The following is a 10,826-nucleotide window of genomic DNA, read 5'->3' as shown; positions in this document are numbered from 1 at the left end:
TAATTATATTTTACGATACAACACTCCCGTATATTGCTTCGCGCACGATAGCAATGCACGAACACTTGCAACACTTCACAAACACAATTCACAAACACTTCCAACACTGATATATTCCCATGATGATCTGAAACAGAAATAAAAACAAAATTATAAATATCATTGTTGTAAGTAAAAAAATTATTATAATTATTGAGAAAGTGTTTAAAATAAAAATTGACTTACGTTTATTCTTCATTGATGAATGCACGATGGGTATCCTACCCTTAGGATGACGATGAGCACACGTTTAAACCGAATAAAAGAAACTTACGGAGTTTCTTAACCGAGCAAACGAAACTTTAACATGCGACGATCAACACTGACTTTACTTTCCGATTCTTTTGTATTTTATTTTTACGATGCAACACACGAGTACCTCATTGCCTACGCGCTCGATTGCAATGATGTTCTGAAACAGAAAAAGAAAAAGAACAATTAATATCATCGTTATAATAAAAAACCATTAAAGTTATCATAGAAACGTTTAATAGGAAAATATACTTACTTTTAGTCTTCATTGATGACTGCAGGATGGGTATCCTACCCTTAGGATGACGATGAATAAAATAAAATTAAATAAAACTCTGAAAAGCTGAAACATACTAAAAAGATTATAGAACAATATATCCTGTGAATCATTCCTGAAGGCATTGCACACTTTTAAAGATATTTTATCATAAAGAATCAATATAAATTCAAGCAATATTAATTGCCTTTATCTCACTACTTGTATAAAATTACATATAAAGTATTTAATATCAGTAAAAATTGTTAATAAAATCGATAACGTTATATATATATAATAGTTTAATACGTCACGTTTGTTAGATCTTAGCTCGTTGAAGGATTGATCAGGAATGAACACGTAATCGCGTCCTTCGTGTCGAACGTTCGGCTGTCTTCGTTTTGTTTTCGGCTGTCTTCGTTTCTTCTGTTCTCACTTCGAGAAATTCCTGGAATATACGTACACATTCGTTATTGCCCGTGATAGAATATTTTGTTTTCTTTTTTTTCTCTCTCTCTCTCTCTCTCTCTCTTTCGTTCTCACTCTTTGTATACATTTCTGTATGGTTTAAAAAAAAGAATAACGCTTACCTCGATGAATATGAAGATAAAAAAGAGTAAACACAATTGTTAGACTGAGTATATGTATTCATGCTGGCCTCTGCTAATGCTCTGTAACCTAATAAAAAGAAAGAAAATATTACATTAGTACAATATAAAGAAAATCAAATACATGAGTGTATGTGTACGAGTGGTTAACCTATACTTATGTATATGTCTGTATATGTGTATGTGTATTAATTTAATACGAAATATTATCTGTGAAGACATAATTATGAAAAATAATTAATTAGAGCATCATTAGAGATGGTAGTAATTATCGATACCATGAAAAAAGCTGGAAATTAGAAGAAATATTGTTAAGTAACATTGGTGAGATTGGCGGGACGCCGAGATATATCGAAGTTACATTGTCACAGATATCGTTCGAACTTTTCAATATTTCGTTTTGAAAACACTCACGTATGAAAATCTTGTGTGTAGCTATCATTTGATATATAATAGAAAGGTGTAAACTATTTTTTAATTACCTGGATTAAACGGGATGACGCAATACGTTGGAACATATGCAGCTGACAGAAAATGGCGTTTCCTCTACCTTTCCCCTGCGTTTCCCCTTGCGTTGCCACTGCGTTGCCTCTGCTGCGCATCTGCTGCGCGCGGTAGTATGCGCGGTAGTCCACTTTCAAAAAAAGGAGCGAAATCCGTTGACCAATGGCTGCTTTATAATTTTGCATTTTTTCCATCTATTATAGAAAAATATCGAATAGTTAAAAATAGGATGTAGGAACATAACAATTGTCGAAATATATACTTTATTAATCCAAACAATCAAAATTAAACATTATAAGTTGATATCCATAGAAATGATGCTGTAAAACAAGATATATATATATGATTGCGTAGAAAAATGCATACCAATGTACATGGAATTTTTTTCTATGCAAATATTCTTTATCCTCGACATTATCCTAATCTTTCGATTATATCATTTGGAAGTCATTTATTAGAATAATCGATTAGTATAAAGGTAAATTATTTACGTTAGAAAATATTTTTTAATTACCTGAGATTAACGGGACGACGAAGTATCCGTGCGATCTCCATAACGGCCAAGAAGAAAAGAGCGCTGATTCGCTAATCATCTTTGGTCTTACACTTTGGACGTAAAGTGACCAATCAGAAATTCCCAATTACCATAACTCGCCTTTCTTCATGACCACGTTAGTCAAGCTAAATATAATAATTTATTTATTAAATAAATAAAAAATTTATTCTATTTTTCTTTTTAAGGTACAAGTATCTTGTTAATATTTAAAAAATAACGAAAAGAATAAAGACAATATGCACTATAAACCTTATCACACCGCACAGAAGAACATACATAATTTATTAATCACATAAATTAAATATCATTTTTATTATCAATTATAATTATTTAATTATTAATCTAATTAATAAATATTCTTATCTAATTTATTTTTCTATTAGGTGTATACGTTCCTTGTTAATATTCAAATAATAACGAAGAAAATAAAGACAATATACACTAAAAACTTTATCACATGGCAACGTTCTGATTTAAACATTCCTTCAATTGTTATGTAATTGTTTAAACTAATATACATTTGTTTTAACGTCCCTGTGCAATGATGACTTTGGATAATAAAATTTTTATCCAGAAAAATATCACATTAAAATTATTTTATATTCAAAGTATGTTAATAAGTATGTAATGTTTAAACCAGTACATATGTGTTTAAACAATCTGAAATATAAAGAGATTGCATTAGAATATTAAAATAATATTTAAATAATCGATAGGAATGTCTATTGTTGTCTAAAAGATCGGAATATATGATCTATGTACCGTCCCCTTCGAAATCGATCGTTGAAATGAGACGTTGTCCTCTATGAAAGTACTTTTATTAAATGTTGTTTATAAGACCTTCCAAACAATGCGCATGTGTATAAAGGGTGTCATACATCTAATACATAATCTTTAAGATTAAAACGTTTTAATTTTCATATTTTTATCTATTTTAAGTAATTATTATAATGCTTCTGCGCAGTGGTGACTTCGAGGGTAAAATTTAGCTGCAATATAAGAAAAGTGCATTAGTGCATTAAAATAATTGTTAATTAATACGTAATTTACACGTATATGTAAATGAAAAAGAAAGTACATTTCTCTAAACAATTATACAACCAATCTATTGAAACAATTAATAAACAATATACAAATGTAAAATGTGAATTATTAAAGTTTACCATTATGACAGAAGAAAGCTGAGGTGTTTGCTCATTTAAATACCAAAAAAATTACCAGGATTCATTTTAAAATCTTGTAAACTCTTCTTTTATGTATGTACTTGATACACAAAACAATAAGAAAGCCTAATTGATGCTGTGCTTTTCCAAATCTTAAAATTCTTGCAAATCTGAAAATCATAAGACTGTATTAGTAAAGTATCAAGTTATCCTTGTTAATATTTAAAAAATAATGTGTAGAATAAAGATAGTATACACTAAAAACTTTATCACACTGCACAGAAATACACACAAAATTTATTTATTTAATAAATCAAAAATAATTTTATTTTCCTATTAGGTGTAAACGTTCCTTTATAATATTTAAAAAATAAGAAATAAAATAAGGAGGTTATACACTAGAAACCACACAGAAAAACAGAATCGTATAGAAAAGAAACCTCGTTACAGATATTTTAAAAACAATTGACATACATCATTATAGCCATCCTTCAAGAATTAAAATAACAAGAGTTTTTCCATATCAATACAGAGTATGGGAATTTATACTTTCATGGTTGGCATGAGAGATGTCAATTGTTTTGTTTCAATTTATTTTAATTCTTTAAGGATGGCTATAGTGCTTTATATCATTTGTTTTAAAGATTTCTATAACGTGGTTTCTTTTCTATATAATTGTGTTTTCAGTGCAATGTTATAAAGTTTTAGTGTATATTGTTTTATTCTACACGTTATTTTTTAATATTAACAACGAACGTGCTACAAGTATACAAAACACTCATAAATTTAATTTTCTTTATATTATACCAATGCTATGTTACATTATACTTTTTTTAGGTTTCCAAGCTTTGGTAGAATACAGCATGAATACACATACTCATTGTCAGTCTAATTGTGTTTACTTTTTTATCTAATTAATAATTGTGTTTACTTTTTATATTGATATCAGTTGTGGTAAGTATATCTCTTTTCTTTTATAACATAAGAAGAGTAATATAAAAAGTATAAGAAGGAAAAAGAGAGAGAGACATCTTATACAAAAATCATCACACAAATATATCAGATTGTTTGATACTTTACTAATACAATCTTATGATTTTCAGATTTGCAAGTATTTGAAGATTTGGAAAATCACAGCATCTATTAGGCTTTCTTAATGTTTTGTGTATCAAGTACATATATAAAAGAAGAGTTTACAAGATTTAAAATGAATCCAGGCAATTTTTTTATGGTACTTAAACGAGCAGAAACCTCAGCTTTCTTATCATAATGGTAAACTTCAATAATTCACATTTTACATTAGTATATGTTTATTAATTGTTTGAATAGATTGGTTGTATAATTGTTTAGAGAAATGTACTTTCTTTTTTCATTTACATATACATGTATATTACGTATACATTAACAATTATTTCAATGCACTAATGCACTTTTCTTATATTACAGCTAAATTTACCCTCGAAGTCCTCATTGCGCAGGAGCATTAAAATAATTACATAAAATGATAAAAGTGCTTAAACCAGAACGTTATAATCTTAAAGATTATGCATTAGATGTATGACACCCTTTATACACATGCGCATTGTTTGGAAGGTCTTATAAACAACATTTAATAAAAGTACTTTCATAGAGGACAACGTCTCATTTCAACGATCGATTTCGAAGGGGACGGTACATAGATCATATATTCCGATCTTTTAGACAACAATAGACATTCCTATCGATTATTTAAATATTATTTTAATATTCTAATGCAATCTCTTTATATTTCAGATTGTTTAAACACATATGTACTGGTTTAAACATTACATACTTATTAACATACTTTGAATATAAAATAATTTTAATGTGATATTTTTCTGGATAAAAATTTTATTATCCAAAGTCATCATTGCATAGGGACGTAAAAACAAACGTATATTAGTTTAAACAATTACATAAAATTGAAATAATGTTTAAATCAGAACGTTACAATCTTAAATTTTTACAAATTTAAAAGACAAATAGGAATCATATTACATAAGGGATTCTTTCTTTTACAAATTGTATTGCCAAGCCTCGTACCAGGTAATAAAAAAAATTATTGTTAATCGAATTACTAGAAAATATTGAGGACTTGTATCAACGAATTTCTTTTTTGTAGAGATGCCATGGGAATCATTTTACAAATAGAATGCAGCAGCAGTTTAAAGGATCTTTTAATAAGCAAACATAATTATCTTGTATTGGGAATAAACCAATATTATAATAATTTCTTAAAAGATATTTATTCAAAGTATTAAAGATCTTATTCTTTCTGCATAGGTGATCAATCATTAAACTGGAAGAAAGGAAAGATAATTTTCAATTCGATAAGCAAAATCCAACTACACTGTAATCGTGAGAGATCTAGGAAGACAGTGTGGAAAGGGTTTTGTTCTCACCCTGGAAGGAAACTATGTATTATAATATGCTATCAAAAGAATTGAAGAATGAATGCATCCTGATTACTAAAAATTTAAAAGACAAAAAGGAATCATATTATATTAAGAATTCTTTTCTTATACAAATTGTATTGCCAAGCCTCGTACCAGGTAATGAAAGATATTATTGTTAATCGACTCACTAGAAATATTGTGGACTTGTATTAACTAATTTCTTTTTTGAAGAGATTCCATGGGAATCATTTTGCAAATAGAATGCAGCAGCAGTTTAAAGGATCTTTTAAAAGGCAAACATAAATTTCTTTTATTGGGAATAAACCAATATTATAATAATTCTTAAAAAATATTTATTCAAAGTATTAAAGATCTTATTCTTTCTGCATAGGTGATCATTCATTAAACTAGAAGAAAGAAAAAATAATTTTCAATTAGATATGAAAAATCGAAAAACACTGTAATCATGAAAGATTTAGGAAGACACCGGTGAACGTGCTACGTTCTAACACTGGAAGGAAACTATGTACTATAATTTATATCAAAAATAATTCAAGAAAGAAAGCATCCTGATTATTACAAATTTAAAAGACAAATAGGAATCATATTATATAAGGGATTCTTTTCTTATACAAATTGTATTGCCTAGCCTCGTAATCAGGTAATGAAAGATATTTTGTTAATCGACTCACTAGAAAATATTGAGGACTTGTGTTAACTAATTTCTTTTTTGTAGATGTTTGTTCATTTTGCAAATAGAATGCAGCAGCACTATAAAGGATCTTTTAAGAGGCAAACATAATTATCTTGTATTGGTAATAAACCAATATTATAATGATTTCTTAAAAAATATTTATTCAAAGTATTAAAGTTCTGATTCTTCTGCATAGGTGTTCAATCAATGTACTGGAAAAAGAGAGCGTATGATTTTTCACTAAATTAAGAAGAATCCAACAAGACTTTAATCATGAAAGATTTAGGAAGACAACGTCGAAAGTTTTCGTTCTCACTCTGAAAGGAAACCATGTACTATAATATTATATCAAAATAATTCAAGAAAGAAAGCATCCTGATAATTACAAATTTAAAAGACAAATAGGAATCATATTATATAAGGGATTCTTTTCTTTTACAAATTGTATTGCCAAGCCTCGTACTAGGTAATAAAAAAAATTATTGGTAATCGACTTACTAGAAAATTTTGAGGACTCGTATCAATGAATTTCTTTTTTTGTAGAGATGCCATGGGAATCATTTTACAAATAGAATGCAGCAGCAGTATAAAGGATCTTTTAATAGGCAAACATAATTATCTATATTGGGAATAAACCAATATTATAATAATTTCTTAAAAAATATTTATTCAAAGTATTAAAGATCTTATTCTTTCTGCATAGGTGATCATTCATTAAACTAGAAGAAAGGAAAGATAATTTTCAATTAGATAAGAAAAATCGAAAAACACTGTAATCATGAAAGATTTAGGAAGACACAGGTGAAAGTGTTCCGTTCTCACACTGGAAGGAAACCATGTACTATAATATTCTGTCAAAAGAATTGAAGGAAACCATGTACTGTAATATTCTTTCAAAAGAATAGAAGAAGGAATGCATCATGGTTATTATAAATTTAAAAGTCAAATAGGAAATACATTGCATTAGGATATTCCTAACATATAAAAGTATATTATTTAGTATTGTACTTCGTAATTGAAAATACTATTATACATCGACTGGCAATAATTTATCTAAAGGAAACTATTCTTTTTGAATAATAAATTGTTAAAGCAGAAAGGCCATAGATAAGAAATATTGAAAAAATGTCTTAATTTCGTAAATCTAAAGGAGAAGAAAATAATGCTGTCAGAAAATTAATTCTACTGATCATCAAAGTCTTTCACTTGCTTTTTAAGATTTAACTGTACTTGTGCTATATAATTTCTAATAAGGATCATTCATTATTTAATGGTACGTTGATAGAAAAGAAATACTAAAAACATTTCTAGTATCTTTTCTTATCTATACAACAGAGAATATACTGTAGATTTTTCAATTTTACATGAGATAGTGTAACAAACTAATAGTTTCATTTCCTTTGTAGGGTTTTCTGTGCAATTTCTTAAATGAAAAAGAGATTAAAGGAATATTCTAGTAGCACAAAATTTGGGTAGAAAAGAAGAAAACTGTAGTATCATGAAGAAACATATCACACTATTATGCCACATTGTGGTGGCATTACATAATATAAAATGTATTGTTGTTTCGTTTAACGATGCTAGATAAATCTTTTTTTAAATAATATGCTTATATTTGATACCGGGTGTGATTTCATAAGTGAAGATACGAAATGAATTATTTACTACATATATCTATAATTTAAAGCGCAGAGTAGTGTTTTAATAGCTCAATAATGTAACAAATTCATTGTAATTTTAAGACGATGTCATACCATGATTGTACATTTAATATTACTTATTAATATATTTTCTAAAAATATTTGTGCATTAGCATATTTTATTTACATATACGTAAAGTATCTATAATTAATTTAACTATCATTAATGAATTAAAATAAAATTTAAATGTTTGGCGAATTTTATAGACTCCTTGGAATAATGTAATAAGAGATAATTAAAAAAAAAAAAAAAATGATAAAAATATCACATTATTCTAATTTTCGTCACAGTAAAATATCTTATTTAGGTCACTATTGAGAAATATTAATATTCTAATTTTTGTGAAAAAATGATTATTATATTCTCTTCCTTTTTTTATATTCATAGAGAATATATATAAAAGACTATAAATAATATTTAATAGCTTGGAAAAATATTAATGAATGTATTTATCGCTATATAATATATCATATATCTATATATATGTGAAAGGCATTTAAATGCCACCCTCGAATCAAAATTTTGACGTTTTTGATTTCACATAGGAATCCATATGTTCCGGTATTTTAAATCCGGTATTTTAAATTTGTCGTGACGTCACAAAAATGAAAATTTGGTAATAGGATCACAGGATGATACAAGAGCTCTTCGAAGAGAGTAGGAAACGAGAGCGCTGATTGGTTGATAAAGCCAATCAGCTCTCAATAATCCAGAAGCGCTGATTGGTTGATAAATAGCCAATCAGCTCCTAAGAGTGCGCTGATTGGTTGATAAATAGCCAATCAGCGCTCAATATATGCCTAGAAGAGCGCTGATTGGTTGAAAATTGGCCAATCGGCTCTTAGTGATTTCTGATTGGTTGATGCTGGGTCTATTATTAACCAATCAGCGCACTCGTTTCCTACTCTCTTCGAAGAGCTCTTGTATCATCCTGTGATCCTATTACCAAATTTTCATTTTTGTGACGTCACGACAAATTTAAAATACCGGATTTAAAATACCGGAACATATGGATTCCTATGTGAAATCAGAAAAACGTCAAAATTTTGATTCGAGGGTGGCATTTAAATGCCTTTCACAGTATATATAGATATATTATATATATCGATAAATACATTCATTAATATTTTTCCAAGCTATTAAATATTATTTATAGTCTTTTATAATATTAGTTCTATGAATATAGAAAAAAAGGAAGAGAATATAAATAATCATTTTTTCACAAAAAATTAGAATATTAATATTTCTCAATAGTGACCTAAATAAGATATTTTACTGTGACGAAAATTAGAATAATGTGATATTTTTATCATTTTTTTTTTTTTTAATTATCTCTTATTACATTATTCCAAGGAGTCTATAAAATTCGCCAAACATTTAAATTTTATTTTAATTCATTAATGATAGTTAAATTAATTATATTATACTTTACGTATATGTAAATAAAATATGCTAATGCACAAATATTTTTAGAAAATATATTAATAAGTAATATTAAATGTACAATCATGGTATGACATCGTCTTAAAAATTACAATGAATTTGTTACATTATTGAGCTATTAAAACACTACTCTGCGCTTTAAATTATAGATATATGTAGTAAATAATTCATTTCGTATCTTCACTTATGAAATCACACCCGGTATCAAATATATAAGCATATTATTTAAAAAAAGATTTATCTAGCAATCGTTAAACGAAACAACAAATACATTTTATATTATGTAATGCCACCACAATGTGGCATAATAGTGTGATATGTTTCTTCATGATACTACAGTTTTTTTCTTTTCTACCCAAATTTTGTGCTACTAGAATATTCCTTTAATCTCTTTTTCATTTAAGAAATTGCACAGAAAACCCTACAAAGGAAATGAAACTATTAGTTTGTTACACTATCTCATGTAAAATTGAAAAATCTACAGTATATCTCTGTTGTATAGATAAGAAAAGATACTAGAAATGTTTTTAGTATTTCTTTTCTATCAACGTACCATTAAATAATGAATGATCCTTATTAGAAATTATATAGCACAAGTACAGTTAAATCTTAAAAAGCAAGTGAAAGACTTTGATGATCAGTAGAATTTAATTTTCTGACAGCATTATTTTCTTCTCCTTTAGATTTACGAAATTAAGACATTTTTTCAATATTTCTTATCTATGGCCTTTCTGCTTTAACAATTTATTATTCAAAAAGAATAGTTTCCTTTAGATAAATTATTGCCAGTCGATGTATAATAGTATTTTCAATTACGAAGTACAATACTAATAATATACTTATATATGTTAGGAATATCCTAATGCAATGTATTTCCTATTTGACTTTTAAATTTATAATAACCATGATGCATTCCTTCTTCTATTCTTTTGAAAGAATATTACAGTACATGGTTTCCTTCAATTCTTTTTACAGAATATTATAGTACATGGTTTCCTTCCAGTGTGAGAACGGAACACTTTCACCTGGTCTTCCTAAATCTTTCATGATTACAGTGTTTTTCGATTTCTTATCTAATTGAAAATTATCTTTCCTTTCTTCTAGTTTAATGAATGATCACCTATGCAGAAAGAATAGAGATCTTTAATACTTTGAATAAATATTTTTTAAGAAATTATTATAATATTGGTTTA

Source organism: Polistes fuscatus, unplaced genomic scaffold (assembly GCF_010416935.1).
Source record: "Polistes fuscatus isolate 324 unplaced genomic scaffold, CU_Pfus_HIC Scaffold19, whole genome shotgun sequence".
In the NCBI taxonomy this organism is placed as follows: Eukaryota; Metazoa; Arthropoda; class Insecta; order Hymenoptera; family Vespidae; genus Polistes; species Polistes fuscatus.
Note: the sequence above shows the minus strand (reverse complement) of the source record.